General features: G+C 42.2%; 3 non-coding genes across 3 annotated transcripts; 2 read left to right on the forward strand and 1 right to left on the reverse strand.

Annotated features, from left to right (window-relative positions):
* Positions 1–9848: 9848 nt before the first annotated feature.
* Positions 9849–9920, forward strand: TRNAD-GUC (transfer RNA aspartic acid (anticodon GUC)). The gene has a single exon. It is a non-coding gene; the product is annotated as a tRNA-Asp (tRNA).
* Positions 9921–10041: 121 nt separating this feature from the next.
* Positions 10042–10113, reverse strand: TRNAD-GUC (transfer RNA aspartic acid (anticodon GUC)). The gene has a single exon. It is a non-coding gene; the product is annotated as a tRNA-Asp (tRNA).
* A 438-nt stretch (positions 10114–10551) lies between these two features.
* Positions 10552–10623, forward strand: TRNAW-CCA (transfer RNA tryptophan (anticodon CCA)). Its single transcript has one exon. It is a non-coding gene; the product is annotated as a tRNA-Trp (tRNA).
* Positions 10624–13456: the final 2833 nt, after the last annotated feature.

Raw genomic sequence — 13456 nt, forward strand, 5'->3', positions numbered from 1 at the left:
TCACAGTATTTTCATTAAGTACTGCAGGTAGGAGCTAGGAGATAAGTGGTGTCAATTTGGGCATCACCATCATGTGCATGCAGGGCGAGAAGATGAATGTAGGCACAAGAACCTGCTGAGCTGCTGAGATACCTGACCAGTAAACTTTTGACGGTGTGTATAGCATGCCTGCTGTTGTTGGACTGCCCTGATACCATTACCCATCCCCATTCTTTCTTAGTACCATATCCAACCATGTAGTACTAGCCATGAAACTTGTTCTTGATGTGTGACTTCATGCTGTTTTCCATTTCAGAAAGTAACCTGCCAAAGGGAGAGGGCACACTGCACAATGACTGTCTTTTGGCTGTATCATCTGAACACATGAAATGCTGTGGTTTATGGGCTGCAGAAGCTATAGTCCCAGCCTTCCAAATTTTATATTCTCTTTCCATGAGATCTGTGCATATTTTCTTCTCTATAAACATAGCTTTCATTACATTGTCGTTTCAAAAGCCACAAATTCTCTTTATTTCACTCACCAAAATCTCAACCTAAGTAATTGTTTTTCCACAGAGGAAGTTTAAATATGGAACTAGCTCAAGGCAACACCCAAATTCTGAATGCATCCTGAAACACAAAGGTATTAGAATCTGAGATATGTATCTATCCACAATTTCCTTCTCCCAAATATCTGAGCTGAAGTTCTGCATCCAGTCTGCAAAACTGCAATGCTCTTCTGTCCCTCCAGAAACTATAGACAAACTCAGATCTATATCTAAACTTTATACACAAGCATGTTTCTAGTTAAGAGAACAGGGATATTATCAACTGTCTTTGTAATGCCCATTGCTGTGTACAGTTTTTCTTTCACTTCCAGACATAGAGAAAACAGATTGCTATGCTCTGCAGTTACAGAAGTAGTGTATGATAAGAATGCTTATTGTAATGGGATACCCACAATTAATTTACCTAAAAAAAAGTGTCATTTTGGTATTTTAATCTTTTATCCTATGAAAATACAGGGGGACACAGACAGCTAGATGCAAGTTAAGGATTTTTTTTCTGAATAAAAGTGATGACCAAAAGATTGATTGATTAATCCATTGATTTACCTTCTGATATATCTTTAGCCCCTTTTTGGTTGGTTTCCCTGACTGATCTAATAGTTCCACAAAGCTGCATCCCATCAACTTCAAAATCTTCTAGGAAATTGTATCAGATGATAGGCACTGTAAAAGTGATTCGTATTCAGGTTTAAGGGTTGTTACACCACTAAGAATCCAATGTCTTGGTGCTTGCCCCTTATCCTGAAATTATCCTTCATATAATCCAGGTTAAGACAGAAGTAAAATGAAAAAGCTTGGTTTCAGCATTCTATTGGAATGGAGTCCCTCTGCAAAGTGTGTGCTTTCTCTCCTTTGTTTAAAAAATTCCTTCAGGAAAATACACATTCTAAATGCATTAATCATTATTCATTTAAGGGGGGTATTTATTAACATTAAGTACTATTTAAAATATTAATATAATTTTTTTTCTAAAGTGAATGTTTAAATCATTATTAGTCTACCTTTTTAAGCCTCTGTAGGAAGCAGAGCTGCTTTACCAATAGAAAGTGAGAATTTTACCTACTTTAACTCCTTTTGCCTCTGACTTTAGTTTTGTGTAACTAAGCAAGTTAAACGTGTTTTCCAGGTTCTAAATATTACCTTCACTCTTCATTCTTTTTTTAACACTGTACAGCCCTTGTTAACATGCACCTAATCTAGGAATGTACTAACAGTCAAATTCCCTCATCAACACATATTGCTCTTGACAGTGCTTAGCTATAAATAGTTAAGCTCAGCTTTTAATCATGTGATGTAGAGTTATGAATGACTTTCCCTTCTTAACACACAATCATTTTTGCCTTTTAAACACAGCTGTAATTTTTTATATTCTTTCTTGGCTCAGAAGCTCGCTTTATTTAAAAATCGGCAATTTATCATTGCTTCAGTTGATTTTAGAAAACAAAAAAGCATTGTCCAGAACTAGTGGATTTTGTAGATATAAAACAAACACACATTGTGAAAATGCCAGGCAAATGACTTTCTGAATAACATGGAACCTGCTTATATGAAGATTTAGTAATGGTAAAGCTCATATTAAATGTTTTAGAATAACATGCTGACACACACATTTATCTGATGATGTGCATCTTACAGGTTAAATAAATGTTCTGAGAACTTGCAGGTGTGCAGAATTATGTAAAAAAGGCCTTAAGTATGCCTAGCTATTCTGCTTGAATATACTGGTAGATGAATCATGGTAAATTCTTAATTCTGCAGTAGAAAAATACATAACTATATTGTACTACTATATGAAGTACTACTATATGAAGTACTACTATATGTAGTGTATATATACATATACACACTATTCACAGACATACAGTTCTCACTCATAGTATTGCTAGTTATGGGTTTTTTTAAAAACCTGGCAGAGTCTGTCTGAAATAATTCTGAAAAGCTGGAATTTCAGACTCAGTAGACCAACAAGTTCATTAAAAGGTTATCTAGTACGTCTAATTAAATCCTTTTGCTTAAGAACAGTTTGTAGGATCAGGATTTCAAACTGGGCAAAAAAATTATATCTTCAGTTGAATTTTGTCAGAAGTGCAAAATATTATTGATATTTAGCACTGAAATCCTCCCAAAAAGCTTAGTCTTCATGCCATGTAGAAAATGGTGTTTCTAAAAATTATCTTTAGCATTTACCTTTTTACTTAAATTATGTCAGAAAAGATCGTGGGTTCTCCATCCATTTAAACAGAAGATGCTACACAATTTCTTCCAATGTGAGCACTTAATCTGCAGAAAGACTGGACTTTTCCCTGTCTTCTTCATTTTGTAGTTTCTGAAGTGCTGTAATTAAAAGTATATCAATGTATCAACCCAAGAATGTTCATAGAGCAGAGTGACACTGACCAAGAAATAGCAGGCAGTAGTTCTTGAACTCTCAATTATTATTAAGTAAAAGAAGGGGCAGGTACATTCATTCACTTGGAAAACCTACCATGTTTGCTAAATGAGGCCTTACACTGCACAGATAGGGGACTGGAATGCCTTGATGATGCAGCTTTAATAATTTTCTTCCTCTCAGTCTTGCTACACTGAGAATGGCAACTGCAAAATTGCCCAACTCTAGGAAAAGGCTTAGTTTCATCTTCTGCAAAATTCCCAAAATGTGGGTTCTTTCCACATGCCTAAACAGAGGAAATGATGGAACTGCTTCTGCATTTCCTGCTCCTCTTTATCTTTTCTTTCCTCTCTTTTCTATATTCAATATTAATAACAGATGGATAAAAACAGGCATTAACTGCACATCTGGTTCAGCTCTGGCAAGGGCTGACAGGATGCAAGTGGCAACAGCTGCCAAGTGCCTTAATTTCAAACTGTAAATTCTCACATTAAAACTTTCTGAAAGAGACTGACTGATTTTTGCTGCCAAGTTAAACAGGCCAGTCCCATAGTTAAGACACTGTTGTAACTTCTTTCCAAACACACAGAAAATAGCGAAATGCAATTCGTGAACTCAGTTAAGAGAATGTGAAGGAAGGGAAATGAATCATCTTTTTTTCCAGCCATTTTGACCCAAATTGACAGAATTTCATTTTATGAGCTGATTTTGTGTAAGCTGAATTGGATTTAAGAGATATGACTATTTGTTTGACTTTTCTTAATATAATAATTACATAAAATAGTAACCCCAAACTGCTATCAAACGAATTTTACTGGACTAAAAACTAAAGCATTTCAGAATGCCACCAGAGGGAGCCAATGCAATTGCAAACCTGAAAGTCTAGTTCTTTTGGGAAGTCTCAAAAACAAAGCAAACAAATCAAACCAAAAAACAAAACAAAAAAAGAAAACCTACAACTTTATGTAACCATCATTATCCTGCAAAATAGCAAACAGCAAAGAAACAAATTTATGGTTCTGAAGCAAGGTGTTTGTGCCTTTAGAAGTAAAAAACTCCACATTCCAATTACATATAATGAGAATAATCAGTGCAAATGAAAAACAAACAAAAAGCAACGAACAAACTCTCTTATACTTTTTTCCCAGGAACAGATGCTGTGTTCACTGAATCTGACTCTACCTAGCAATGCATCTGATACTTTCTGTCTTACTGCTTTTACTTTGATTTTACCAGAATCAAGAGTAATGTGGTGATTGTCAGCCAATGTACGGCAGATACACCATTGTGTTCAGCTCTTACTTCAAGCAGCTGTGCTCTAAGCACATCATTCTCAACAGTTCCTCATTTGTGGTTTTGGCTATTCAACTGACTTTAAATATTTATCTCTTCTTTCAATTTTAAAGTGCACTGTGATTCATTTCTGCAACTTTTTTAAAGTGTCAGGCTTTTACAGTTGAGCAAGATAGTTAATCATCCATCACATCTTGCACAATCTCTGGTGGATGTGCACATTCGCTTTTCTCTATCATGAATAATACTGGAAATGGCAATTAATTTCTGTAAGGGCTTTTTAATGTTTTATTTTATACCACCTTCCTTCTTCCATCTGCTAAATTTAAAAACCTATCCACTTCTCTTCTATTGCTCATGCACCCACTGAAAACTGTGTCAGAAGCAAAGGAACCAATTTCAGGAGCTTCTCCTGACACAGATGAACAGGACCAGCAGTTTCCTCTAGCCTTCAGCTTGCTCTTTTGCACTCCCATGACTTGGATAAGACATGGGCATTCTGTTTTCTTCAGGGGAAAGAGGAAAACAAAACAAAAAAGTAAAGGGGGGGGGGGAGAGAGAAGAAAGAACAGTGAAGAGGAAGACAGACCGCGGAGTGGAGAAGCCAAAGGCAGGTGTAATAGTACAACACATGGCAATGATAAAACCTGACTACTTAAAACAGAAATTAAGCCTTACTGGTTGGTTTTTGTCAGCTATGAGGACCACACAGGGTTTCTCAAGGCTTCCCTGTGCACTGCAGTCAGTGGAGTACTTCCCTGAGTAAGGAAAAGAAAAATGTGGTTTCCATGGCAGGTGGCTCTTTTATCCTAAGAAAAGGAGATAGAAGTAAACTATTACCCCATCAAGCCCCAGTTTATCTACAAAGGAGGCTATTCTTCTGTTGCCCATGCACAACACAACAAACTAGTAAATGGTGGAGACTGGAAGACCAGGAGCATGAGTGAAGCCAGCATTACAACAAACTGATAACAGTGCTGGTAGCTTTGATCTAGTGCTTGGTTGTTAAAATAGATGAGTTGTCAACTTTGGTTTTTGCTGACACTATTTTTAGCACTTTGGGTTGTTTGTTTTTTTTTAACATTTATCATTTTTATTTTTAACATCCATCAAGCTCTGAAGGTTTTCTCTAAAAGAAAGATTGCTAACAGACATCACATTGTTCATACAAGCTCCATTAACCCAGATGCCATTTAGAAGATTCCAAACTGCCATTTGTTGTGCTTTCTACTTAATATCAAATGGTTTCACAGACAAAATGTACCTTGATGATATACTATGAAGTTTGAATATCAGATTACAATGTTGCTTTCTCTCTCAGCTACAGTGTTATATAAACTCTGGATTTTTTGAGTCAACAGTGCATTTTTCAGTGATGTGTATCTGGCTGAAACTTCCCAAAACCTTTACAAAAGCAGCAAAACATCATAAATTTCCTTTTATACTTCCATGGCATGTTCTGATAGTGCTTTCAAGGTAAGGTCAGTTTCCCTTGTGTTAACTACCAGATAAAGACTAAACTGACTTCTATTCATTGTTGGCTCAGCACACTGACTTCTTTTTTTCCCCCTGATTTTTCAGTACTACAGCAGTACAATCTAGCAAACTTAGAGAACAGCAAGTATTATTCAAGGTCTGGGGCACTAGTGAGTTTTGACATGGGAGCATAAAATTTTCTGGGCTTTTTTTTTTTCCCAAGTCTTCTGCAGGATCTTTTGTGTATTTCTAATTTCATACCTTAAGCAAGCACATAGGTTTTGGTTTTAATGTCACTTCTTCTCTATCCTCATCTTTGGTCTCATTTTCCGGTTTCCCCATCGTAATTACCTGGCCTGCACTTGTCCGCAATGTCTATATTGAGTGAGCATTGGAATGTGTAAAAGAAGTTTGTGATGATCAGCCTTAAATAAGCTGCATATTCCCTCATTTATAGTTTTGTACTATACCTTTAAATATGTCTCCATGCTCTTTACATGGGGAGATATCTTTACCTAATTTATTTGTGTGATGCCTTTATTCCATGACATCTTTGTTTTGGATACCTAACTTCAGTCTATGGTACTCTTTCCTGTATTACTTTCTGTGGGTTTTGCTAGCCCATGTTTTCCCCTCTCTACGCATCATTTTCCTTTATTAGGTTCATGATTCCCTTTTTTTGAATGACAGCTGTTTAAGCCTAGAACTGATATGATGCAAGAGTCGAACCTTATGGCTATAGCTGTATATGACGGTATTTGTCTTTTTCATGTTTGCCTCTACAATTTTCCTTCTTAGGCACTATGTGATTGGTCTACCTTGAAGCAAATTATTGACAATGTCTAGATTCTAAGAAATTCCATATTTCAGACCAAGTCAGACCAATGGTGAAATTGTTTGGGTCCACTGTAGTTTTTCACCATAGCCAGAAAGCAATGACTATTCTTGTAGTCATATGGTAGGCATATTCTAGTATCCAGAACGGCATTACATAGGAATACTTACATTAGTACACAACCTGTTGGGGTTTTGAAGTGTCCCAATATGTCTCTACAGGCTTTGCTGCATAAACACTCTTCTGGGACTACTGAAAACCAATACACCCCATACACCAAGAGAAGTGTATTCTGCATACCAACTTGATCAGTCTTCTTCCTTTTAATTACTGGGTCCTGTCCTCTGATTTTTAGACAAGACATCTCTCAGATTTTGCTATTCTAAAGTTCAAATTTTTCCTTAAAACCAGCCAGCCTCCACTTTTCCTGGTTTGAATTTTCCTGTTTTTCATGGTATCTCTCCAAGTACATTTGCTTGGCAATCCCTTTTGAAGGGAAAAGTGATCAGAATGTAGATTCCCTCTGAGAAGGAGTTTATTCTTACTCAGAGTATCCATTGGATTTAAACCATGATATAGGAATAGAAATGGTTATATTCAACTATTCAACTTTTTCATCAGGGTGCTTTTTACCTAAACAGAAATGGGGTTCTGCATAGGCACTTCTCTATTTTATTTCACAATTCTTAGGACATAATCTTTCAATCCCTGAGACTCCTCCAACAGATTTTTAAAAAGCTCCATTTATTAAAAAGTTCACATGATGCAACATGGAGAGAAAGCTGCCCAGCTGTGTGGCTGCATTTAGTAAACTATACCAAGCATGCTAACAGGGGGAAAAGCCCCTTAGGTCCCTTCTCCCACTAGTCCACCAGGCAGTGACATAGAATGTCAGTCCCCTTTACCTTGAATTTCTTCAGCTGTTGATTTTACATGGGATGTCTGATCATTCATTCCCACAAGTGATATAAATTGATTTTTCTAATAACTTCTAAAACTTTGGTTTAGCTTGATCAAAATACATTAGCACAGAAAGAGATAACTGAGTCATACAGACCATGCAACAAATCCATTACACTGAACAGAAATTGTGTTAGGCCAAAACTCACACAGAAAGAAGTACTGTAATTAAATATGCCATCTGATAACTCATACATTCTTATTTACAAAGCTTATTAAATCCTGTGCTGTGAACTCCACAGGGTGAAGGTACAGACAAAAATTACATGGAAAACAGAGCACAGAGCACACAGTGTTGGATATGTGTAAATGGGCAGCAACAAGAGTGTACAAAATAGCTATAAAGAGTAATCAGAATAAAATGTATTCAATTGCAGCAGCTCTTCTGGGCTGCGGCATCCTAAAGACCATACCAGTGAAGTACTTTGTTTCTCATCTAGGGCTTCTGGTTTTACACTGACTCAGAAGCATTAATTTCTGTAGCTACAGAAGGCTCTTACCCCACCTCATGCCCCTCTCCCAATATAAAATTACAGTCACTGAGTTGAAATGACTTGTGCCATTTTACAGCCTGGCAAGAAGACGGGCCTTACTGCTCACAAAACTTACCTGTCAGCAACTGCTGGTTCTAAGGACTGATCTCATTTCTTTCAGAGCAGGATCATTGTGGCAACTACAGCAAGGAGGAAACTGCTGGTGCAAGGAGTCGCCCTAACAACATTTTGCCCTATGCTTAACACATTCCCCCTACTGATGCTTCCCAGACCACTGAATAAAATGCAGAAGAGACAAAACCACTTCTGTAGCTTTTTCCATTTTTCCTCAGTTTGAGCCCCTAACACACCAAAATGTCTACACAACTTGTTCTGAGCCTGGCTCCGGTGTTGTCAAAGTGCTTAGCAATACCAAAAATTTGCAAGAGATGGTATGGAGACAGCAGAAGAGAAGTTCTGGAGACAGTTCCAAAAGAAGACAGCCCAAGGAGACGTCTGTACAGCAACCTGAGGCAAAACCAGCTCTGAGGTAAAGAGCAGAAGCTAGGGAAGGTCTGGTGACAGCAAGCACCACCACTTAACACAAGCGGTCACGTCTCTGATACCTGACCCCAGGGATCAAGGAACAGAAGGAATTCAGAAGGGACTGCTAAAAAAGTCTGAAGTAGAGTTATGTGTGAGTGGTCTCACAAAATGCAAACAGGCAGTGTTTGATCCACCAGTTTCCCAGCTGAAAGTAAACCACCATCATCTGCTGAATAAAATCTGAACCCACACAGCAAGTTTAGACCAGCCTAGCAACACGGGTTTTGATCCTGCTTTGGGAGGTTTACGGCTATCACCTGATCACAGCCCTACCAGTTCATCTCATTATGCTACCTCTAAAGTAACGACATTATTATGAGACTTTAATTATTATTTTTCACTTGTCAGGACAAAATTTGAACCTGTTGCATCCACTGGGAAACACATGTTTATATTTAAGTGCTTAAACAAGCAGGTCAGTATTTAGAAAAGCTTTATTTCCAGGTCACGCCTATTTAGATGTCTACATACAGATTGCTGTTTGTTCTTTAGCTATGCTTGTCTGAAAAAGCTACGCTGGGGTCCTTATACCCAAAGAAATATGACAAACTCACAACCATGTTACTGCTGACCGAGTTGGTATGATGCCATACGGTCAGTATATGTCCTCTGCCTTTTAGCCTCAGATCCCGAAGTAACTGGTTTCCATTTCTCTCGTCCCCTTTTTAGGTAGGTAAGAAGCAGGTGCTAGAGTCTTTTCACCCTAAGGACTGCTGACTCCAGGGCTTCTCGGGTTCCCGTCAAGAGAAACTGCGTGAATGACAGGCAAAAAATACAAACGCCAAGACACTCGAGCTCCTGCTCTCCCGCCCGCCGCCTGCCCTCTGGCTCTTTCTTCGCCCTGCAGCGCTCCCGGTCCGCTCCGCGGTGGGAGGAGCAGGAGAGACGGGGCAGCATGCCGCTCCCCACCGGGGAGAACCACAACAAACACGAGCCATGGCGGAGCCTTTCCCCTTCTTCCGCCCTCTCCCCACCGTCTCCCGCTGCTGGATAAGCTGTGGGACGTCGGCAACCACCGGCACAGCCCCTTCGCTTCCCCGCGTCTGCACGACACAATGCACGCCTTGACGCTAATGCACATCGCCCAAGCGGTCGGGACGTGCCATAACCTTCGGGAGAATAGCAAACGGGACGGAGTGAAGTGAAGGCAGGGGAGATTGCAGTGCCCACCAAAACCCTCCGGGCACCAGCGCAGGAGGTGCCTGGACCGGGGCTGCATGTCCCGCTCCCCGCCGAGCGGCTGCGCATGGCCCCCGCACCCCCGCGGCTCCTCGTTAGTATAGTGGTGAGTATCCCCGCCTGTCACGCGGGAGACCGGGGTTCGATTCCCCGACGGGGAGAGCCGCGCTCGAGCGCGCTTTTTGTTTCCAAGACCTTTGTTCGGCGGCCGCCGCGCTAGGCCCGGCCGCTAGCACCAGCCAGCAAAACACGTACCCGCCGCGGGTGGAAAACATAGTTCATCTCCCCGTCGGGGAATCGAACCCCGGTCTCCCGCGTGACAGGCGGGGATACTCACCACTATACTAACGAGGAGCTGGCTTGCGAACGGCTTCTCGTAGGGAGCCTTTATCTGCAACACACCCTTAGTTCCCCTCCTGTTGGGGGACAATGGCAAAGGAGGGGGGCTGGCAGAAGGAGCGATCTCTGAGCAGCGGGAACCGATACCCACGAGTCTGCGTAAGGAGGCGGTGTTGCGAGGCCGACAGGTCCCTGCTGAGAGGGCCCGGCAGCGGGTGTGCAGGTGGGTAGAGTTAACGTACTGGTGCGGGAAGGAGATAAACGAAGCCATGTTGGAGGAGAGGGGCCGGTGCGGGTTTAATCGGTACGGTTGCCATAGAGGGTGAAGAGGGTCTTCGTCCGCTCCCCACCCTTCTGCTCTGTCCCTGTCTCGCTACCGATGCTGGCCCCTCCAAGGGCGGAGGCTGCCAATAGTGGGCGAGTTCTGAAACCCGAGGTATACCTGCGCAGCAGGACCTCGTGGCGCAACGGTAGCGCGTCTGACTCCAGATCAGAAGGCTGCGTGTTCGAATCACGTCGGGGTCATTTCGTTTTTCTTTCTTCATCTCCACTGTTCGGTTCATCTCGGAGGAAACGGAGAGACGTCACTTTTTCTTTCCCCCGAAAGCTCGGGGTAGGTCTCCTTTTGCTTGACCCTGAGAGGGAGGCAGAAGTACAAATCGAGGCCGCCTGAACGGTGTCACGGACGAGGTAGCCTGCGGACAGAAACGCCAGAAATAGGTGTTCGGAAAGTGTCTGGCGCTCACATTTCGGCAGCAGCGGGTCAGGGGACGTGCCGAGGGGGAAGCAGTGCCTGGAGAGGAACGGAAACAGGGTACAGTGCTGCTCTGACCGCCGTGGGACCCCAGCTTCTCGCAGCGCGGCCCGACGCCCTCTCCGCGGCTGGAGACGGGAAGTGGGGTGTGGATCCTGGCGCGGGGTTGTTTTCTAATATCACACTTAAACACGGAAAGCAAAGAATGTGTCAAAGGTCAAAGTTCTGCAAAGACAACCCACTGGGTGGAAATTATGAGGACGGATCAGAAAGATGCATGAAAACAGCAACTTTAAGTTTTAAATGGGACCCCCAAAATGGCAGGGGTTTTCAGTGACTTGAGCTCCCCAGCCACCTGTTTTCAGTGCACATGAAGAGGAGTGGAATAAAGGCACTGTAAACAGGGGGTCGGGGAGGTCAAGTCCTGTCAGGAAGCAGAGGGGAGCAGGGGGATTGAGTGCCAGGGGACGCGCTTCGGGGGGTGATGGGTTGAGGCTGTGAAAGAGTTTTCTTCTCAGAGTAGCCATTCCCACATGCTGAGGTGCCAGAGGCAGAAATGCACAGAAAGTAAATTTTGATCTAGAGATGAGAGCGAATCCTAGAAGTAATACTTTGGTGATTTGGATGGACTGGAAAGTTTTGCACTTAATGAAATCGAATTAGGAAGGAAACAGAACAGTTTGTCAAAAGGCCTGAGTATGACGCATGGAGAGAAACACTCCAGAGATATAATTCTAAATGTGGAGAATTGATTGTTAGTGTTGTAAACCATGGCAGAAAATGAAGAGAATACAGAAGTCCTGGAAACCAGACTCAGCAGTCATCCAATTATGTGGGGTTTTCAAGATAAAGACTTTGGGATTTACAGGCTAATATTTGTTCCATATACCTGTAAAACCTCTCAAATACAGAAATTCTGTATTTTCCTTAAGTGCTCTGTTCCAGTGTTTTGCTGTCCTGTTAGGAAGCAGCTATGTGTATTTTAGTCCTGATGTCTCTTTCAACATAACTTAAATCCAGCCCTTGTGCTATTGCACTGGAGGACAGTTTATTCCTTTCCTTTTTATAGGTACTTCTTACATATTTGAAATTTGCTATGCATCTCTGCAGCTGCTGTAGGGTAACAGACTGTATTTGCTGGGCCTCTGATGATTTGTGTTACTTGCCTCTGGGGTCTTTCCAAATGTGTTGCATTTTTAAGTGCCCAGAACTAGTCACAGTATTTCAGCTGACTCAGGTTTTACCAGGTCTGAAAACAAGCAGAGGACTGCCTGACATGCTATGCTGCCAGGACTTCCATTTCTGTGGGTAGTCCTTGTTGTTTTTTTCTGATGCAGGATCTGTTAGATGGATGCATTTCGTACTGGATGGATAATCCGTTAGATTCCCTGGTCCCACCAAATACCTGATGCCTGTGCCCTGTGGTCCCTCAGAGAGCTGGATGTAAGAATCGGTGGCATTCTGCTCACACTCCTGTCCGCAGCCAGAGCAGGTGCATGGCTCGAGCATTCCAGATTGCTGCCAGACAGCATCTCTGGCCTGCAGTGAGGGTCCATCTCCTGATAATACAGAACATCTATTAATGGGAGTCGAAGTTCTCAGTGTGTGGTTTCACACCAACAGACCTTGTTTAATGCAGGTGCAGGGTGTCATGAAGCAGTTGGTCTGGCTCAGCCCTGCCCGTCCCTGCCTGCCTGCTTCCCCCACTCCACTTGGATCATGTTGTGCAACTGTGCAGTGGCAACTGCTGGCTCAGCATGCAGATCTCGTGGCACGCCTAGGAGATCCAGCACAAGGAAAGCATCCCGGGTGCATGGCCTGGGGCAGGAGGGAGAGCAGGATTTGGCAACCACCACAACTACCACCACCATTCAGTTAAGTTTTTTGTCAGCTGCTCTTTGGAGGGAGAGCCTACTGTCCCTAAATCGAAATAACCTAGTGGCATTTCAAAACTAAAAGAAAAGAATTAAATACACCTTAGCTCCCTGCCCCTGTGGGGACAGTTGTACAGACCACCTGCAGCACTGGGCACCCTGTGTCCACAGCAAGGGCAACCACCTGTCTTTACCACGTCGGGTGACGCAGATCCAGCAGCATCCCTCAAGGGGCTACCCGGCCTGTTCCCCTGATACATCCCTGTTCCCCAGTTCACCCACTGGCCAATTCAGCAAGAGATGAAACGTCTTCTCTAAGGAAATTGCTCTAGAAGTGATACGCTCCATTGGAGTAAGATGTGCTTTTTTCTTACTGTTTTGCCATTTCTACTTGGATTATGCTTAAAAAAAGATGTTCTGGATAAGAAAGAGTTATTAAAAAGCCATCTAATTTTCTCTAAGCCCTCCATGGAATTTAGGATAATTTTTGAACACAGAAGTAGAGAAAATTCATTTTTTCAGTGTGGCACAACATAAACTACCTGTCTCATTTTTCTGGGTGGCATTAGAGATTAGGAATCATAAACTTGGGGGAAGCCAAATCTAGACAACTGAGATAGTTCAGAAGACATTCAGTGTTTTTCTGAAAAAGAAGACTGTATGACTGAAAATCTTTCTCATGCTCAGAAAAGAGAACAAATTCCAGACATTCGGGAGGGTCCTAAAAAAG

Source organism: Pezoporus occidentalis, unplaced genomic scaffold (genome assembly GCF_034315485.1).
Source record: "Pezoporus occidentalis ecotype Australia unplaced genomic scaffold, CSIRO_AGI_Poc_V1 ctg152, whole genome shotgun sequence".
Taxonomy (NCBI): domain Eukaryota; kingdom Metazoa; phylum Chordata; class Aves; order Psittaciformes; family Psittacidae; genus Pezoporus; species Pezoporus occidentalis.